This window comes from Polypterus senegalus, chromosome 6 (assembly GCF_016835505.1).
Source record: "Polypterus senegalus isolate Bchr_013 chromosome 6, ASM1683550v1, whole genome shotgun sequence".
In the NCBI taxonomy this organism is placed as follows: domain Eukaryota; kingdom Metazoa; phylum Chordata; class Cladistia; order Polypteriformes; family Polypteridae; genus Polypterus; species Polypterus senegalus.
This window is the reverse complement of record NC_053159.1, coordinates 112190054-112212574: the sequence shown is the minus strand read 5'-3', so window position 1 is coordinate 112212574 and position 22521 is coordinate 112190054. Positions and strand designations below refer to the sequence as shown.

General features: G+C 37.7%; 1 protein-coding gene across 5 annotated transcripts in view; it reads right to left on the bottom strand.

Moving 5' to 3' along the window:
• Positions 1–22521, bottom strand: part of srrm3 (serine/arginine repetitive matrix 3) — a 474513-nt gene that overhangs the window by 315870 nt on the left and 136122 nt on the right. For 4 of the 5 annotated variants that reach the window (XM_039756801.1, XM_039756797.1, XM_039756796.1 and 1 more), the window contains one exon: positions 9987–10049. The exons of the other annotated variant lie outside the window; for it this stretch is intronic. The gene's annotated coding sequence lies outside the window, so the exon portion shown is untranslated. The remainder of the gene's footprint in view (positions 1–9986; positions 10050–22521) is intronic. 5 annotated transcript variants of the gene reach the window in all.

Sequence of the window (22521 nt, the reverse complement as noted above, 5' to 3'; positions counted from 1 at the left end):
TGTGAGCAGTGTATATATATTTATACACATACATAAAAACATAAACACAGGTATATATATGTGTATATATATATATATGTGTCTATATGTGTGTGTATAGTTTTGGTCACTGAGTGCAAGGGAAAAATAATAAAATGTAGTCTACAAGTTATTAAACAGTAAAACATTAACATTTTAAGAAGTACAGGTACATTAAGCACTACTGGAGTGGTTGCGGGTAAACTACATTTTAAAGGCGGTGTAACAGAACAGGTAAGTAGTACTAACAGCAGCTAAAATGTACTTTGTATATGGATCATCTCTCGGTAGTTGATCCCTTTTGAAAGGCGCTACACGATGGCTGTGGTATAGAAATTACATTTTCTATGTGAACGTCCAAATTTCTGCCTCTGGTAATGTGCCTTACCGGCATACCAGCAGTTAAAGAAAATTAGTTTTGTGTCCTCTGCAGTGTTATGAGAGAAAGGCTTTGGTTTGGGATAAAAGGAAAAAAGGTGTAAAGAAAGGAAAGTTGCCTTTTTCTTTTATATAGTATAGAGAGATGTGTTCGCTGACGATATGAGTGCCTTTTGGGGACAGTCGCGGTGGGTCTTGTGTAGACTGGTGAGACATCCCTGCCATTAATCGGTTGTGATGGCAATGTGAGTCCTCCACTCCTGTGCGTGTCTTCATAATCCAAGCTGACAACCTCATAATCGTATACGTGCAAAAGAGAGTGCGAATCGCCTTAATATTAGTTTGCCGCAGTGTAGAAAAGGGGTCCCGTGTTTGCACTTGTCTGAGCTATAGCGCAGGGGGAGGATGAAAAAAATTAAAAGTGCTCACTTTGACTTAAGGCAGAAGCGCAGTCAGCATCTCAAAGGCCGGCACAGCTATGCACGCGCGCTGGCTGCTCGACTTTTGCTGGGCAGGAGACCCAACTTTTTGCAGATCAAAAGTCTCAGCACTCTTTGGAGGTCATTCATATATATATATATATATATATATATATATATATATATAGCAAAATACCCGCGCTCACAGTGGAAAAGTAGTGTGTTAAAGAAGTAATGAAAAAGAAAAGGAAACATTTTAATAATAACGTAACATGATTGACATTGTCATGAGTATTGCTGTCATATATATGCCTGCCTGAATAAGTCACCCTCGCTTCACTCTTACTTTTTTACCGTACATTTAATCATGGCTAGTGGCGGAAAAATTATAAAATGGAAGGAGGATTACACTGAGTATGGCTTTACCAAAACAATTATTGATGGCGAATCGATTATTCATAAAGGTTGAATTGGTGATCGGTTTTTCTGTGTTAACCTCATATTTTTTCATACTTTTTCTCAAACCAAGGGGGTGCGAGGTTAAAATGAATCGAGAAGCGCTGATCAATGTAATCGGTGTACCAGGAAATCATGCATTGACAAAAGCTCCCCTTTGCTTGGAATGCAAAGTGTGATTAAATGCATTATTTTTAACGCGTTATGGAGCACATGCATCAAAGCTTCTCAGCTGTGCTTGTGCTAAGAAAAGGAAAGATTTTAAAAATAACGTAACACGATTGTCAATGTAACCTTTTGTAAGTAGTGCCTGGAGGATTCAGTGTAGAGAAACTCTAGAGACAGTGTGTGTATTAACTTGTGGATTTTTCTGTGAGTATTTGGTGGCAGTGTGACGAAGTTGCTTCAGAAGACAGCGTTAGCCGCGGAGCTCAGCTCAGAGCAAAATGAGGTGAATGGGAGGGGAGATGATGACGTGACTCCCCCACCCGCCTTAACTGTCAAACCCCCACAAACACAAAATTTGCATAAGCACACCCCTTCACCTGCAATTTTAACTTAGTTACAAAGTGATCAAAACTCTCGTTTATATCCTGCTGATGTGAGTCAGTCAGTCAGTCAGTCAGTCAGTCAGTCAGTCAGTCAGTCAGTCAGTGAGGGCTTTGCCTTTTATTAGTACAGACTAGCAGAGTACCCGCGCTTCGCAGCGGAGAAGTAGTGTGTTAAAGAAGGAAAGAGAAACAAAAGGAAACATTTTGAAAATAACGTAACATGATTGTCAATGTAATTGTTTTGTCACTGTTATGAGAGTCGCTGTGATATATATATATATATAGCAAAATACCCGCACTTCGCAGCGGTGAAGTACTGCATTCAAATTTTTATTAAGAAGAAAATTAAACCTTTTTAAACTGTGAGGCAATATGCCAATAATTATTTCTTAAGGATCTCTTTGTATACCATGTTGTCAGTTCGTCCCTCCGGTTGTAACATGACCAAGCTGTGCACTGATCTTACTCTTGCGCATGAAACTTACAGTTGGCCATGTGAACAGTAATCTTGTCTCAAATCTCACAGCTTGGATTGCTGCTGTCATAATCGGTTTGAGTTTCATGGTTTGTTTCAATTACGTTCATATTTGCAGGATTTGTTGTATTGAAGTGACATTTGGCATCTGTCAAGCGTTGTAAGCACACAACCAGTTTCATCGATAAAATCACATCCAGCTTTTGAGAGTTTAAACATTCATAAACATCAAAGTGTCCACTACTGAAATCGTCACCTGTGAATCTAAGATGTTTAAGAGGCATTGGCGGTTGTCGAAAGGTGTAAAATATTTGGCCATTTCGGTACACTTGAAAGCGACAACCGAACAATTCAGCGGCAGCCATCAACTCACATGCAGAACCATAGGTGAAGGGCTTAAGCATTTCACTCTTCTAGTGCTCCTGTGTAGTCTAATTATCTCCTGTACCGTCATCAGTCCACACCTTGAACCTGTCCCAGTCATTCAATACATAAGACACAATGTTCCTCCGGATATCAAGAGTGAGCCTGATATGGCCGTGCAATATGTAACAAAGAGAATGGAAAAGGCAGGTGGTATCTCCGGGCATGGAAACCACTCGGTAAGTGACAGTTCTTTGATCGATAGAATTTCTTGAAGATGGGCCCATAAGTAACAAAGACTGTTGAAAAGTTCAATATGGCGGCAGACAGTGGCATCATACTACCGAAATAAGTACATACATTGGTTTCAGTTAGTGGAGAGAAGCCACCTACCAAATTTCGAGAAGATGGGGCCATAAATAAGAAAGTTCAACATGGCGGATGTTGTTGACCGTTATGACCGTTACGCGGACAATTTCAAAATAAAACCTGCTTAATTGTTGTAAGTAAGCTGTAAGGAATGCGCCTGCCAAATTTCAGCCTTCTACCTACACAGGAAGTTGGAGAATTAGTGATGTTGGAAAGTTCAATATGGCGGCTGAAAGTGGCGTCATACCACCGAAATAAGTATGTACATTGGTTTCGGTTAGCACAGGGAAGCCGCCTACCAAATTTCGTGAAGATAGGGCCATGAATAAGAAAGTTAAATATGGCGGACGTTGTCGACCGCTATGACCGTTACGCGTAGAATTTCGAAATGAAACCTGCTTAACTTTTTTAAGTAAGCTGTAAGGAATGGGCCTGCCAAATTTCAGCCTTCTACCTATACGGGAAGTTGGAGAATTAGTGACATGTGGAAAATTCAATATGGCGGCCGACAATGGCGTCATACCACCGAAATAAGTACGTACATCGGTTTTGTTTCAATAATTATACAAATTTAAGCACGGGCAGGTACAAATCACCTCCAAACAGTCACTGGAGGAAACTGTACGCCTACTTTGTTGATCATGATACCTGGAGAAGAGGAGATGGCAAAACCATTGCATTTCATTGCATCCTGGAACATGTTAAAAATGAAAATGGCTGTGCTCATGTATTACTAATTAGCTATATATTCAGTGTCAAGACTAATGATATCCTCTGCTATGACTATGTAGCTGGACACAGCACCAGCTCAATGATTTTACTTAAATCTGATCAGCAACAATGATGAGATTGCTTAGAGAGAAGATATTTGCCTTCTGTTGCGATGCATTTCTCTATCAGTGTTTACCAACATCAATAGGTACACAGCAGAGTTCATTCTAAATGGCTACATTATATCCCGGTACAGATCTGACTCAGCACTGGACATCTGGGCACACAGCTTCCTTCTGTTTGGGACACATGCTGTCATAGAAAAGCAGACCTCAGACATCCTGCACAGACACTTTTCTCCCTCCTCCTTCTGACAGTTTAGGATCGTTGGCACTCACAACACTAGATTGACATATAGGTCATTAGCTGACCCACAATCCTTCTATATAAAAGCGTTCGGGATTGTCCTTCCGTCCCGTGAGTGGAAAGCGTAGCGGTATTCCCCTAATCACAGACTTACTACTTGCAGCTTGCGGTACGAAGCGACATGATGTGAGCAGAGTTCTGGTGCTCCCATTGTTCCCTTGCTTTTGTGCGTGATGCGCTGGAAAAATAGACAAAATTATGTCTCTGGAAATAATTGATGTTGATGGAGTACAAATGCCTCACCGCGTAGTAAATATCAGGGGGGTTCAAAAGGGTGACCTCAATATAGAAAAAAAGTTTAAATTTCATCACAAAAATAACAGAAACTACGAGTATTAAAGTAATACCGCTCAAATGCGATATAACCAAATTAATGAGTTTGTATAAAATATCAAATTGATCTACATATAGAATTGCCTTAAGAAGTGGTCAACTTAAAAGGCGGGTCAGCCTAGTCCAATGATAAACACCTAAGCACCATGAGCATATATACATATACTAGCAAAATACCAGGCCAGAAATGCGAGAAGTAGTGTGTTAAAGAAGTAATGAAAAAGAAAAGGAAACATTTTGAAAATAACGTAACATGATTGTCAATGTAATTGTTTTGTCACTGTTGTGAGTGATGAGTGTTGCTGTCATATATATATATATATATATATATATATATATATAAATATATATATATATTTACACACACACACACACATAAACATATATATATACATATCTATACATATACACATATATACATACATATATATCTACATATATACACATACATAGACATACACACATACATACATACACACACATATATACACACACATATATAAACATATATATACATATACATACATATCTACATATATACACACACAGCTATTTCGTATCAGTGCAATACGCTGCTTGTTAAAACGGATAACTCCCGCTCTTACGTGCAAGTCTGCGTGGATATTATGAACTATCGTATTTGTTCAAGTTCTATTTAAATTTTAAATAGAAGGAATTTTTATTTAGTCGACAGAAATATCTTTGGTAGGAATGGTAAAACAGACAGGAATATTATTCGTGAATAAATCAACTCAAACCTTAAATAACTTAAAAGAACAAACATTCAAATTTCTTTACTCTTATGTAAATTTATATAAAAAATAAACTTAGATTTTAAATATCCCAAAAGATTTTGCTCTCCATAAAAATATATCCTTTCAAAATTATACAAATTCAAATATGAACATGCTGCATAACAAAACCTGGAAATATAAATAAAATGTGTTCCTTTCAGCAATAACAAATCAAATCATTAAGTTGTCTTTGCTCATATGTCATTTTAGAGCTGGACGCCTGGCATCTATTTTTGGCAACAGGTTCGTTTATGTTTGGTGTGAGGTTCTGTGTTGTGGAGATTCTCAGGATGGATTGCAGGTGCTCATCAGTGAGGCGACTCCTGTGTGCTGTTTTGTTAGTCTTTATCACTGAGAAGAGCTTCTCACACAGATATGTGCTACCAAACATGCACAAGGTTCGAGCCGCATGTAGACGGACTTTTTTTGTTCTTCAAAGTCACCAAAGCGCCGTGCAAACTCAGTGCGCCAGTTTATCAGCAAAGTGCGATTTGGGAACACCGTAGTGACGACTTGGTTTAACATTACTTGGCAACAGGGAAAGTTGCACTGGTGCATTTGTGTCTCCCATAAAAGCAACTTCACTTGAAATCACTTTGTGATTGTGCACGGGTAAAACGTCCGCTGGTGTCAGATTCTTATTTAATTCTTCTGCTTTCTGTATCTTCTGCATTGCATTCAGGTCTTTCAGCCTCACTGATGAGCACCTGCAATCCATCCTGAGAATCTCCACAACACAGAACTCCCTGATGTTTTGTCTCATAGTGCCGTCTTAGATTAAATTCTGTAATTACAGCCACATTAGCTCCACAAATGAGACACACGGGTTCAGTAAACATATACTCAGCCTCCCATCGGTTTTTAAAGGCTCTATTTTCAGAATCAACTTTTCTCTTCAGCATCGTGAGCTAGCTTCGCAATAACTTGCAGCATCATAAGCTAGACTTGATTAACGCGTAAGTGTTCGGCAAGGCAGCTGAAGCGCTGCATTATGGGATCTGTAGTTTATTGTGTTACCAGCGCTTCATATACCCGGCCATTAATAACAATAATACAGTATATAAAATGATCTCGCTGGCTGGATATAATTACACGCCGGGCGGATGTGGCCCGCGCCCTTGAGTTTGACACATATGGACTAAATAGAACTTGAAAAGATATATTTTTCAAATGTGATCGCAATTCAGATAGAGTTGACGCGCACTACAGCCTGCATGCCTCAATAAGTCATCCTCCCTCGCTCTTACTTTTTACCGTTCATCTAATGAATACACTGAGTATGGCTTTACCAAAACAATCATTGATGGCGAATAAAGTATCCATTATTCGAGTATGTAGATCGGGATATATATATACATATATATATACCGCGTATCGCAGCGAGAAGTAGTGTGTTAAAAAGCTAGAAAAGAAAAGGGAACATTTTAAAAATAACGTAACATGACTGTCAATATACAGTATTTGTTTTGTGAGTGTTACTGAGTGTTGCTGTCATCAATGATTTGATTATCATTATTTCTTTCAATCAGGTTTGTATTTGTAGGATGTGTTGTGTTCAAGTTACATTCCGTGTTTGTCAATCGCTGTAAAGATGACAGGTTTCATTCATCGATTCGTTTCTTACTGCATCAATAAACAGCTCGTCGTTCTTCTTTATCCGAGACCTGACACACTGCATGCACGGTTTTTTACACTGTCTTCCTTTAGCGGGACATTGACTTTTTCCACCGTGTGCTTTGTTTCCACAGTAGCAGCATTTATGAATATGCTTGTATGTATCAGACGCTTCATATTTTTGCTGCCTTTTCAATTGTGTAATTCGGTTTTGTTCAGCTCTTTGGAACTGTTGCTTTTATCTGTGCACTGCGCCAGTTCACGTGAGCTCGGTGTACATGCATCGAAGTTCCCAGTTGTGCTGGTGCCATCTCGTGCTATGTCCATGGCTGTATTTAATGTTACCTTAGTCCTGGCACTTAAAACTTTCTCTCGCCCTTTCGCTGAGTTTGTGCCAAACACCACGCTGACCATCTCATCTTCCTCTGCATAAGCACAGTCCTTAACCCGTGAATATTTAGTGGAGTTTGCTATTGGATTGCCGCTGACGGACGGCCTTATATGGGCAGGCACTAAATTACAAACGCCAGCGCAGCCTGTCTATGAACTTAATTTAAAGTGTAGGTTTACATCGTGCTTTGTTTCCGAAGTAGCAGAACTCATCAATATGGTTGTATATGTCACTCGCTCGCTTCTTATTGTTTCGCTGCCTTCTCAATTATATAATGCATGTTTTCTTCAGCGCTTTTTGGAGGTCTTCCTGATTTTCTATGTACTGCGTGATTACGTGGGAGGCGTGATGATGTCACACGAAACTCTGCCCCCACGGCGTTCAAGCTCATCTCCATTACAGTAAATGGAGAAAACAGCTTCCAGTTATGACCATTACGCGTAGAATTTCGAATAAAACCTGCCCAACTTTTGTAAGGAAGCTGTAAGGAATGAACCTGCCAAATTTCAGCCTTCTACCTACACGGGAAGTTGGAGAATTAGTGATGAGTGAGTGAGTGAGTGAGTGAGTGAGTGAGTGAGTGAGTCAGTGAGTGAGTGAGTGAGTGAGTGAGTGAGTGAATGAGTGAGTGAGTGAGTGAGTGAGGGCTTTGCCTTTTATTAGTATAGATTATATATATATATATATATATATATATATATATATATATATATATATATATATATATATATATATATATATATATATATATATGTATATAATTTTTATGAATGTATTTTTATATACAATATATTAAAAGACACTTTGGTAGTTAACAAAAATAAAAACCAGATCTACGCAAATGCTATAGGAAAGTAGAGTGAAAACTTCTGGAATAACACCATGAATGATTACTAAGTTGAAAAGAGGCTGAAGGAGAAGGAAGTTTTGGGAAAAACTCTAAAGCTGTAAAGATTCAATTGAGTCTACAATGTGAGGAGCCTTAAGTCATAAAGAAAAAGAAATCAAACATTTTTACCAATGATTAAAATGTACATTATGTTTGTTAAATAGGACAGTATTAATCTTTTCCAAACACAAGTACTTACTGTACTAGATTGGTTTATTATGAGACAAAGTACTCCAAAAAAGTATAAAATGGCAGAATAGATCAGATGTTTCGAATGCATTCCAAGGAATAACACTTTAAAGACATGTCTGAAACTTTTTTATATGTTTAAGGACTTCAATACAAAGGCCACCATCTTATAGTGTGGCTGCAACTCAGAACAGACCAGGTTGGCCTTTACTGCCCAGTACCCTTGTTGCCCCACCTGACCAATGTTCCTTACTGAAACTCAGATAAACAAACAACTAAGGTTAGAAGATTTACAGCTCAGCCTGTCAGTGCTGCTTTTATGTGTGCTCCACATGAAGGCTTGGGTCAAATCACAGCCCTCACCAGCACATATCACACCATCCCAGGCACACAGGCTTTCTGACCGGCTTGGCTAATGCAAGGCTCACATTAGCCCTAAAGGCTTTGTATTCCAGAGATGCAAGTCAGATATTAGGCTCGGCTAATGAAGATCTTCTGTAGACATAGTTTGGGTGGAATAAGGCAAGGCTGGGGTTGGGTAGGTTTGAAGATTAGAGTTCTTACCCATTCAACATGTGCAGTTATGTTCCACCATTTAGGTTAACCTGGTGGTTTCCTATGAGGGCAAAGTTTTTCTAGGGCAGCATTTTGTCAGCTATAATAGGCATAGACGGGAGTTGATGGCTTTGGGTCAAATTTTGTGCCCAGTCCTTGATTGTCCTTTCTGTGAACTCGACCTCTGAACCTCCCCTACTTATCAATCCGACATTAATGTGCAACTCATGTGAATATCCAAAAGGGACAACCCTACTCTTCAATTGAACTACAATAATATGTATAGTAATTGCCTTTAATGCTCTGTGGTTTGGTCACGACATTTGAACTTTTGCCTAGGGCAGCAAAAAAGCTAGAGATGGCACTGCCAGGGTGGCATGGCTATATGTTATATAACCCTGCACAAATCTAAGACCAGCCTGTTTGCCTTTTCTGAACCTCACCACAGCAACAGTTTATGCTAATTACCAAGCTACAGTCCCCACAGACAACAGAAATACTCTGACATAGAGTAAAAACAACATTTTTTTAGTTTGACTGGTTCGGTTACTTGTTGATCTAGTTCTTGAAAACCCTAAACCGTGAACACCACAGCTTGAAACCAGTTTTACAATGAGTTGTAGTAGGCATTATAGGTATCTCAGGATTCAAACATCTCATATTTAATGTTAGTCAGTTTGAAGGCCATAGGTCCAACCACTTTGTCAGCCATAGCATTTAAAAAGGTCAAAGGAAAAATTCCATTACAGTACCAATTAGGTGACTGTCTGACGCTACACTACAGGTATATGCATGGCCTCTCAATTAAAATATATTTAATTCTATATGCAAAAATTTTTTATATACAGTACTCAAAATGCAAATAAGAAACTATACTTATTTGATGGCTCTTTTTTCCTTATTCCCTTTAATTTTTATTAGAATTAAGTTACCTCTAAAATCTTTTTCTGTTAAATGGTTTCTATAGTACATACTGAATGACTAAAATAAATATACTCCTATGCCCAGTTTCTCTAACATTTGCTTTCTACACCAAATAAAAATAATAATCCTACCTTTTTATGGTGAGCTTACTGGCGGCTGTTTTTTAACATGTGCAATGGTGTCTTTTCTCTCACCTGTAAAAATTAAAGAGTGTGAATCTCCAGTTTTCAATCATTAATTACATAACAGATGTTATTACTTTTACCATGAAGGCACAGACAACAGAATGAGTATCAGCACCTCTTATCAGGCTGATAGGAATGGGCCACTAGGTACCTACTGATCCTAATAGGTCACGGTGAGTGATTTCATGACTGATGACAAAGGCTGTGGACATTAAGAGTGAGATGTCACTCAAAGAAGTATAAGAGGCAGCACTTATTGGTCTTAGAGTGAGGTATATAATAAAATATTTCAACATTTTGGAATAATTTTAAACCACACTGAGCCATGAGCACTTTTGAAAAGGCAGCACACAGTGTTAAAAGAATAATAAGCTTCTAGTGAAACAGAAAGTGGTGTACTGTATTTTTATGTTGATCTTTGTGAAATGATTGCAAAATGACACATCTACTACATACATCACTTATGCGTTAGATAAATAATATATTGGTATGTCATTATTATATATTAAGCCAACACTGAAAACCATGATACCTTACAATGGCTTCCAGATTTTTTTACTTTCTCGTATACAAAGTACAGTATAGGAAAAGTGTTGTCATTTTTCAGAAATTCAACCTTGAGATTTTGATGAATCTCTGTTTTAGACATCCCTTAGGCTGATTTACTTTCTTGTAGGGAAAGTATTGTAATTGTCCAAAAATTTGATATTAAGATTTTGATGAATCTCAACATTTTAGATCTCACTGAGTAAAAAAATACTATTTTTTGGAATTATGTCTATGTGTCTGCCTGTCTGTCTGTCTGTCTGTCTGTCTGTCTGTGTGTGTGTGTGTGTGGTTGTGTGTGTGTGAGTGTACACATGATAACTTGAGTATGCTTTCAGTTAGGTCAACCAAATTTTGCATACAAGTATTAGGTACATAACATAGATTTCCATCAACTTTTCAGCTATTTCTGCTAACTGGAACTGGTAGTTTTTATTCAACTTTACTTTTATAATAATTTTTCAATATATTATTAATTTGATTTGATTTGTTGTTCATGGTTCTTTAATGTACATAATATAAAAATATGATCATTGTCTTGTGGTTTACTCCTCAAATATCCATCCCCATATCTGAGTATATGAGAAAATCTAGGAAGACCACCCCTGATTTTTTCTTTTTCGATTAGAGCATAGACAGGTTTAGTGACTTCATAATGGTCATATAGTATAGGACATTTTAGATCATAGTGCCTAAAGCTCTGCATTATACCAGCTGACACATGTATGAGCATTGTATTCTCTTTTGAGGTCACAGATGAAAAAAGTCTTCATCCTTTCAGAAGGCTCAGTAAGTTCCAGCTGCCCCATTTCTGTGATGCTGATACACAGTAATAACAAAAACTCAATATAAACACAACACATTGGGGATAAAGCAGATGGATAGACTATGTTCAAAAGTGCAATTTTAATTGTACCAAAAATGGGAAGAGCGTATTCAAGACACCTAGAATATTTCCATAACATAAAATAATCATGGTTGGCCATAGCCTCTCCTAACAACATCAGACCCAACACAGGGAACCGCAGATCCACTCACACATAGTGACAGTTTACTGTCACCAATTAACTTAAAAGGGTCATCTTTGGGGAACATTAAAGAAAAACACATACAAACAACGATATATGCAAACTAGGCATATTAAAGAAATGATTTAAACACATGACGCTGGATCTGTGAGGCAGTAGTGCCAATCATGGGACCACCTTGTCACCAATTAAGACTGTTCTAGTTAATTAAAAAAATTACTTGGAAAAGATCAAAACACATACATAATGATGAATAACACGAATGTTATGAAAACTAAACATCAAACACAGTTGTTTTAAAAAATCTATTATAGACATCTAAATTTAATTAAGGAAGCATGATAAAAGATATGCAAATCCATCAATAAGCAATTTTACCAATTAAAAGCTTGTTTTCTGAAGGTTCAATATGTAAATGTTCAAATTCTAAGACTGTTTCACTGAAGGATCCTTTTACTTCTTACTTAGTAAAACATATTGAAAGGATGAGGCCATTCAGGCATGTATAGCTGATGTGTTCCTATTCACCTTGCATTTCTTAAACAATATCAAGTGGAGACTCAAAGATCCCTTGAGAGCATTCAAGCACTCTGCTTGGCAACTTGGTCCATGTATTTACAATCCTAGTGGGGAAAATGTTTTCCAACATTTGTGTAAGATTTAGTGTTAACCACCTTCCATATTTAACCCCTTACCTCAGCACCTTGAAATGCTATTTTCTGTTATAGTTCTCTTATCTCATGAGAAAATAATTTAACTGGTAAAATATTTCCCTGTAACTTATATTACTGAATATTGGAATATGTCTTACAGATTCGTTTTAATTTGTTATATCAGGTGATATAAGGTATATATCCCTTTGGAATGGGAGGAACTGTAAAATAAAAAGACAGGGAAATTATTCAGCTGATTTAATACAGTATACACTAGTTAGTTTAGCTGGCAATCACTCCTGGCTTATCAGAGTATGTTTTGGTGTTAGGTTGGTGGTACAAATAGTTTCAGTTTTCTTTTGGGAAATTCAGGATTGTTTTCAAACTCTGAAATGGACTATTTACACAAGGGTGGCACAGGGTTAGTGTTATAGGATCAAGAGTCCAGGATCCTGGGTTTGAATCCCATGCCTGGTCACTGTCTGTGTGGAATTTGAAGGTTTTCACTGTGTCTTTGTGAGATATCCTCCAGGTACTTCAGTCTTCCCCCCGCATTCACAATGATGAGAACTTTGTGATTGTGGCTGTGTGTGAGTGGACAATGCAATGAAATGGCTTCCCATCCTGGGTGCGTTTCTGTCTTGCATCCAGTGCTGATAGGATAGGCTCTAGTGCCCCACAACTCTGAACTGGATTAAGTTAGCTTCAGAAAATTAAACGTATGTCATTATTTACATGAGATTAAGCTGTATCTTAAAAATGTAGCATTTGGAAAACAGAAAAGTTATTCTTTAAGACTACTAAACATTTAAACTTAAACAATCTTAATAACTTATTAACCAAAAGAAGAAAAAGAATTAAAATAAAATAATCAGCATAATTCAACACTGCAAAAGATGCACACATTAGGGCTGGATGAGTAGGCCATGTATATTTTGTTAAGTCAGACATGCATGTTAGTGTAACTGCAAATCTAAATTGGCCCCATCTGAACATGACTGTGGACATATGCATACGTGGGACCTATGAAGGACTGCCATCTCAGCCACAGCTGGTTCACGTGTTACACCCAATACTGCTGACATTGGATCGGGCAGGTCTGAAAAGGTAATGTTGTACTATTAAAGGTCATTAAAGACAACATAGGCTTATTTAGTTAACATCAGAGGATTATAAATTTATATGGTCATGATGAGGTGCTTTCCAACTGCAGAAACTCTCTTCAGGAAGCAAGTGATTTTTAGACACTCAGGAATTTTTGTAGCATTCCTACTGCAGGAAATTGGGCCATTTTCGAGCATTACCAGTGAAAATGGAGTGCCACACATCACTCTTCATAGCTGCTTCCCTGGTGTGCCATGTCATGCACTGTATCGACACAATAATCTCCACTGTGAAGCTGTGATCACTCTGAAATAATAAGGTGATGAAATTACGAATACGCCTAGTTACTCTTCTTTCCACATCACATATATTGTGCATAAAGGTTACAGTTCCTGTTGTGCAGTGGGAACGCAACACATGAAGGTGGCCAGGGACCACAAGTGGCCTGGTGCCCTCATCGCACAGGAGCTTGTTGCTATCTGTGGCAGGAAAGTGCTTATTGTCATGTCATTACTTTCATGCACTAAATGACATGCAACATTTCATTACCATCCAGCGCCAGGATTAGTGATTTAAGGCTAAGTTAAGATACCCAGCTAGGCCACTTCTCCCACCTTTAATTTTATTTGTTATGAATTGACTTACAGAATTCGTTGAACCTATTTTCAGGTTCACGGGTAGCTGGAATCCATCCTGGTGAGACTGGAGAACAAGGCAGAATCAAACGTAGACGTGATGCACATTGTAGAGCACAATCATTCACACACTTACAAGGCCATCTTTGGAGTCAAATAAACCTGGATGTCTTTGGGCTATGCATGGTGTAAGTTCACAAAAATAAACTTGGGAGCAAGGATGGTATTTGCATTTTCAATGGGTGGAGTGTAGATGAGGTGTTGCACAAAAAAGGTAGGGGCTGAAATAGACAGAGCTCAGTTGACATCTCCAGGAAGTGTTGTACTCGCTGTGTTCAGAAGCTAAAAGAAGACTATTTCTGAGCCAGATGTTATGGCTTTATGGTTGACCAGTGCCAGTTTCCACCGTGCAAGTCTGTGAAATGAGATGGTGTGAGTCCATAGGAATATAGGTTTCGAGTGGAAACTGAAATAAATCCATGCACATATGGACAGAAGATGCAAACTCAACAAAGATGGTGACTGGGATAGGATTTAAACCCTTCTGTCCAGGGATGTTAAAGCAGCCCAGTATTCACAATGCCATCTACCCTTAGTTTTTGGTTCAGACTAATCATTCCGTGCTTTTTTATTTCTTTTATAAAAGACTTTCTATGAGCCACTTCCCAGATTTGAGTTTTGTAGTGCTCATGGTATTATTGAATAAACATGCAATTCACCGAAGTGGCAAGAAAATATTTTTCTTATGTAAAGGTGTTTTTCATATAATGACACATGCTGTTTAAATGATAGAACATTACTTTGTCGTTCCTTCAATAGTGCTCTCTTATAAGTATGTCACAGCCAGGATTAAACCCATAATCTTGTGTCAATTATAACAGAGATCTGAAGCTGGTATTTCTCAGTAAATATTGTTTAAATACCATTATTTGTGGTCATATTACGTTTTTAAAAAAGCAAGCAGTGCACACATTGCTGTCTTAAAATGGCATGTCAACAGCAAAACTACGCAGATGGATAGGATCCAGATACACTTAAGTGAAAAAGCGAAAATTTTTCCTAACAACTAAGATTATGTTGCTTTATAAACTTTTTATAATCCTTCTTTAGCAGAGCATCCAAGAGCATATGTCATCCAACTAAAGAAGGATTGAGGTTACAGACGAAATACCCTAATGGCTAAGGGCTTGGATTTGAGTCGACAAGGTCATAAGTATAAATCATCATGTCTGACACACTGAGTGACCCAAAACAAGTAACATACATCCCAAGGATGGGCTATGTGAGGCGTTACTGATTTATCCTCCATTCTCCCTTACCCTTGCTAGCTTTAATGGTTATAACTTTTATGTTAGTTTATAACCAGCAAAGGAACAAAAAAAAAAACAGTATCTGCAATATTTTCTAGTATATGTATCTGGCAAGTGTGGGGAACTCTCCTTTACAATCATCTCACTTTATTGAAACAATTAAGCTGGAAGTCAATATATATATTTGTGTCTGTCTGCAGTACGGCGGTGCCTTCCTGTTCTATTCCATTCCTGTACACATTTTTTCTCAGTGTACACCTGCATCGATGTACAGTATGTCACGTTAATTGGCAAGAACAACATTGTTTCTGAATGGCTTAGTGTAAACATGATGGATTGATGGATTGCAATCCTTGGACATTTTTAGATATTTCTGGAGTATATGTTGTTATCACGTGTCATGAATAATGCATTAATTCTATATGAATTAATCTCAGTTCAATATTTAACATTGTTACAGTACGGGTTGTTACATTTAAATGTCTTGTATATCCTGCAATTTTAACCTAAATTGATAAAAATGGTCATATATCTACAATAAGTGCGTAATGCATAAATAAGTCTCTACTGCAGCTGTCATTTTGTTCTGTGACTGGATGCCAGTAGATTAGACTGTCTTGAAGGAGCTTTCATGCTCTGCTGCTTCACACATACAGTATATGCATGCTCATGTTGTCATAAATGTGTCTTCTTGCTCAATGAGATGCCTGCCTTCTCTCTGTTGCAGTGCAGTCTTCCATGATATCCTACTTCAGTATTTGCTGAACTCCATCAGTGACTTTTAAAATTTATGGAAAATTTATTTGTTGAATGTTACAAATCGAAGCAATATGATAGAGAGCCAACAATAAATGAGGTTTTTTTTTTTAAACCTCAGATGGAGTGCCGACCATGATATTACTGTTTCTAAATGGACTTCTTGTGCCCACTTGAGGCAGACACACTGGCATCAAAATGTGCAATTAATATTACCTGTGTTTTGGCTAAAAAGGAGTTTGTCAGACAGGCTGCGGCTAATAGGAAACCAAACTACCAACATAAACATGAACATAACATGAAGTGAGACCTCAAGGTAAACCCATCAAAATCACTTAATTTGCCAAGAGTCAAAGAGTGTTAATGCTATTATATTATTTGCTTTAAATTCCACTAAATCAGGTGCTTCCAGTCTTAGTCGGGAAGTAACTGAGGCTACCGCATTTCTTTTTACTTAGTAGTCTATTTGAGCCTTAATCTAGATTTTTGTCTAATCTAACACATTAATAGTGTGGGCTGCTAAGCAAGTACATTAGAAGGTTCACTCTCTGCTGTGATCCTGAGACAGCCATTCTGCCTCTATGAATTCAAACTGTGCATCATGTCATAACATAACATAACAAAACACAACATAATATAACATAACAGTAACATAGCAAAGCACAGCACAATATAACATTACATTCTTAAAGTTTTTTAATCCAATTTAAGGTAGCAGTGGGCTGAAACCTATCCTTGCAGTATCAGGCATAAAACAGGAATCAGTCTTGGAAAGGCTGGCATTAAATTGCATGATCCAATCGCATACACAGCTACAATCAGAAAGAGCCTATTTGAAACTGCCACATCTTCTATATCAGATTTTTTTACTGATGTGAGTGGAAAACTGGAGCATCCAGAGAAAACCTACACAGACACAGAAAGACTTTACTCACTTCACAACACAAAATATTGCTTACTTTGAAACTAAAATAAACATACATTATGGAGATTCCAGATTGAGGATGAACAATCTACTGTATATACAGTATCTATTTTCTAACCTGCTTTTATAGTTCATGATTTCTGGGGAGCTGATGGCTATTTCAGCCACAGTGGCTGCAATGCAGGTCTCAAGTGTGGATGGAGCAACAGACATTAGCAGGGCTCACACATGCACATCCCCACACTCACATAACACTCATTTTAAAACTAGTCTCATTACAACTAATACATAGTGGCACAAGCAACAAAACAGTCTCTCTTCTTGATGATACATTATTCTGATAAAAGCCTGCTCTTCAGTGATAGCGTATTGTAAAATAAATTTCTTATGAGCAATTAAGGGAGTTAGGGAATCATGAATTAAAATAAGAATAAATTAAATATATCTTTGACACCCAACAATCGATTTTTTAAAACAATTTAGTCAATTTGGGGTTAAAAGAGTATGAAAGTGGAAAGCTGTAGCACTGGGACAAAGCAGTGCATCACAGGCCATATCACATAGTCATTTGTTTACTAAAAGTCAGCAAGGATCTTTAATTTACTGTTACTTTATTCAACTTGTAAACATGTAAAAGCCTGTATGCAGGAAAGAGTGATATACACGAATAAAGTGATTTGAGTTTAATCATTCTGGAATTTTAAGAAAAAGGAAATGACACACTAAGGCGTCTTCTCTGATTTTTACAGAGTAATGAGTACACAAACATCAGCTTGCCCTGACTAAATTGTACAGATTGAAAACCATCACTTAAAGTGTGACTTTTGAAATGGTATTTAGTTCCAGGTTCTAGATTAGTATGTAAAGTTCGTTCAGATTGGTTTTTACATGGAAACAATGATATACCCTTTGAGTGTAGGCTACAGTACACATGTACACTTACTATAAATATGCAGGTAATTAAATATAATATTCAAAGTAAGGTGAGAGTAATGTAGTGAAAATGATGAAAGAAGATAAACTATAAGGAAGAATCAGAAAATTACATAGAGAGTCGAAAGTAGTTTGAAATTCCAGAGGCTTTTGCCTTATTGTGAGGGCACAACGTATACATTATGGACTATGGCCGGCCGTTCATCCCGGCCAATACCCCCACGCCGCTAGATGGAGCCCTTCCGGCAGTATGGAGGTGCCCCGAATTCTAGCAGGGCATCATGGATATTGGAGTTTTCCTTCACAGCCCTGCTGGATACCATGGGGGCCGCAAGGGGACGCTGCAGGGAGGCGCAGAGACTTGTATTTGCCCTACAACCCGGAGGTACGTCCTGGTCACAGGGACAGAGGGAATGACATACTTGTGGGATGAAAAAGAAGAGCTTTTGATCTGACCCGGAAGTGCTAGGAAGTCACATGGACTGAGGGTTCAGCAGCACTTCCGGGTCAAGGACTATAAAGGACTCTGAAAAATCCCAGACAAAGGAGCTTAGCTGGGTGGCAGGGTAGCAACGCGTCTGAGAGAGAGGAGGATTATTGTTATTGTGGATTTGTTTATTATTTATGAGTATTGTGGAGACGAGGGTGCTTTGTGCACTTTATTCTAATAAATTCAACTTTTGGACTTTTAACTGGTGTCTAATGTTTGATCCAAGGGTTCAAGGGAGTGACAGCGCCCCCTATCTGTTACAACATTCAATTTATGATATTTTAGTAAAGGTGCTGTGCTTGTATAGTTCAATCTGTTTTTATTATTGTAATCCTACTACTTCTAAATATAATGTTGTCTGAACACCAAGGTTTGAAAATTTTGGCAGTAAAACTAAAATATGATTAAAATGTCAACAATCTTGGAAATTGTGTTATACAGTATATTATGCCATTGATCAGTTGCTGGTATTGGTTAACACTGCTGCCTCACAGCCCCAGGGTCCTTCATTTGAATTCCAGCCCAGACAATGTTTGTATGCTTTCCATGTGTCTGCATGGGTTTCTGTCTGGGCACTCTGACATAATATTGGCCTAGTATCGCACAGAAGGGAAATACACTTCTCAGTTGGAAATTTCCCATGAATGCTCTTCAAAGAGGGAGCTGCCAATCATACACACTTTTAATGCATTTAGTTTACTGTTTACTTTCATGAAAAATTAGAGCTTATCTTTATTATGTTTTTGTGTATAGCAAGTAAGAAATTTACAATGATTAGTCAAGAAGACTAGTGGGAAGATAAAACATAACAAACGTCATATCATATTAATGCAGCAGGATTTACCTTGAACATTCCAGATCTCCCTGGCTTAGGTCATTTTTGACTTTAACATGGCCTTATATGAGTGAGTGTGGAGGTGTGCATGAGAATGAGGGACTGGCAACCCATTTGGGGCCTGATCCCACCTTACACACAGGACAAAAAAAATGCATTCTGTGAGTCTGAACTGAATAAATGGATTACAGCACTAATAAATGGATGAATGAACGACTTTGGATGACATGGGGTATGCACTGCAAGTAAACCACTTAATACAGATGTGATGTCTACATTTTTCCTTAAATTTTAAAAAACAATGTGTTGAGTTCTATAAATTAGGATGAGATTATAGTCAGGAACTTTTTATTGTGTAACATGAGCATCATGGCAGATAACCGGTGTGAATTCACTTTTGTGAAGATTCATTTATAATCATTATGAGTACTTTGTCCATTATTGGTGAAACAGCTAAAAAGATGTTTACTTCAGTAGAAATGGCTATCATTGATGTATGCACAATGGACAAAAGGTGAAAACCTTAAAAAATGCAGTAACTGGTGAAGAACAGGCAATAATCGATAATTAATCCCACTGAGATTTGTGTTCTAATTGGCTTGATATGATATGTGTTCTAGTCACCTTTTATGGTGGAATATTTCGGACAAAGTTAAATAAATAAATAAATAAATAGAAGCGCAAATAAATAAAAGTACTGTGAAATGTGAACATAAACCACTGATCAGAGCTGTAGAGTTGTTTGAAAAAGTAGCTGCGAATATGCACCTGACTTTATACTCGTAAAACAAGGGTCAAATACTCAGTTCAAAATATTAGTTGGCGCTGCTTTGGGCATTCCATGTCAAAGTACCTAAACTAATGCAGCCGTTGCAGCCTACCATATATCAAACTGGCACATTCGCCTTGTGGTCGTCTTCCCCGATACACCATATAGATCTGCAATCTGTCTGTTCTATTGACTGCGTCACCTGAACTGGGTCGAGTCCGTTCCACCTGTTCTTCGATAATTTCAAAAATAGTTTCATCTATATCGGAGTCTAAAAGGGCCGCCAACATTGTAATTTCTTCCGATAAATCTTCAATTCTCCATCTGAAATACGTAATATCTTCAGCAGAATCCATTTCATTGGCAGTAGTAAGCATTTTTCTAATTAATTCATGTGCTATCGTTCCACCAATCAATAACTAGAGGGCGTGTTAGAGCCCACCCTCTCAACTTTGACAAGTGAAAGTGACAGTTTTATTTCAAGTCGTATTTCATGATGGTTTGCAGGAATGTTACGGACAAAAATAAATAAATAAATAAATAAATAAGCAACGAAAAACATATTTCGTGACACATTTATTTATTCATGCTCTCATTTCATGACACATTTATGTATTTATGCTCACACTTCACAGTACTTTTATTTATTTGCGCATTTATTTATTTATTTATTTATTTAATTAATTAATTTTGTCCGAAATATTCCTCCATAACCTATAAGGAGTTAACTTACCTCTATAACTAATTTAAATGGATATACAGTACATACTGCATATGTATAAAATGGCTTGCTACAAAAGTTAGCATGTTATTTGAAGTCCAACCATACATGAGACAAAGGAACATTGCAGACTCAAAAGACACAAAGAGAAAGAAATCAGGGAGAACAGTGATCTATCTGTTCTTCAGTTGCAAGCTTCTAGCAAAAAGCAAGCGTTATTTGCTGCAAGAGGAGCCAGATATTATCCTTCTCTGAGTGATAAAAAGAAAGAAAAAAGTGGAAAACACATGTCTAATCAGAAATTTGGACATATTTAATTGAATGCAAAGAAGTGTGCAAAATAGTAAAATAGCTGCCATTTCCTGATAAGGCCTGTAAAGGGCAATAGGCACAGACTATGGAGACAGCATTATGCCAGCAATTGGAGGCAGCTAGCAGAAAAAAACTGAAATCTGAATCTTATTAAGTAGGCATTTCCAACTGCTGTGCTATGGGCAAATAACTCTTGCTATGATGTTGTGCTATTCTTTGTGACTCTATCAGTCTGTCTGTAAAGGGGGTGCAAGCACCCTTTAAAATCCTTTAATCATTGTAGAGGTTGGATAAAAGTGGTTGGCTTAAGCAGCACATTCCCAGGGCGCATGTTCAGGAGGTGGGAAGATGTTTAAGTGTATGACGGGGATGAAGCTGAAAGAAGGTCAACTAAGGATATCTTTATTTCTCTTAATTGATAACAAACTTGAGAGAAGAGAAATGGTCTAAAAAATATGGGCATCATCTCCACTGATTATGTATCACATCATACTAAACAACTTGTTTTCATGTTAGTTTGCCACAGGATTATGCTTTTGTCTACAAAAAACACAAATGGTACTCAATTAGTTATCTTTTAAAACAAATGTGAAAAATGTATTCAGTGGATATGTAGATGTTGGCTACAATGTTTAACAACATCACTAAGTAAGAACAACAGTACTTTAAAACATTACAGATGTAAAAGCAGTGCCCAGGATGGCATTATTATGAAAATCTATTGTGAAAGGCTGGGCAAGGTTGACAGGCACAGACTTTTGGTGGCATTGAGTTAACCTGACCGTGGACTGGAAGTGTAGGTTGGAAAGTGGATAGAGCACATTTTGCAATATTGCAGAAAATAATAATGCAATAAAACTAGTGACAACTGCAGTAGCCCAGTGGCAGTATGGGTAAAGGGAACTAAATTCTTTATTTTTTAGATATAAAATACATTTCAGAAGATCCAGCATGTGATGACGCAACCCTGTTTTAATGCTCTGGTGCCAATTATCGGGCAGCTAATTATGAGTCATATTTAGCTGTTATTCAACATATAAAATCTTTTAATAAGTCATAGAACATTGTGCCTTATATTCTTTTTTATTAATACTAAGGGGCTTCTCCCTCTGCTCACTTCACTTGCCAACCTCACCACCCTCCCCAGCCAGCGCTACGCGCCATTGTAAATAGGGGGGCTGAACACACCCCAAGGAGGCGCTGTCACTCCTCCCAAATCCCTCTTAAACGGCGATACAATGGAAAACAAATATAGCTGTGTTTTTTTTACCTCCTCTTTGCTCGATCAGATGCTGGATTGCTGCTGCTGCTGCCGTGACACGTGATCTGCATTTCGTGCGGTGCTACAAATGTTTAAAAGCCTGTACAGCAGCTATCCTTTTGTCTCACTGCATTGTCTCTCTTCCCCCCCAGACTTCCTCAAACACTATTCGATCTCTTTTCACTGTTCCATTATTTCAAAGA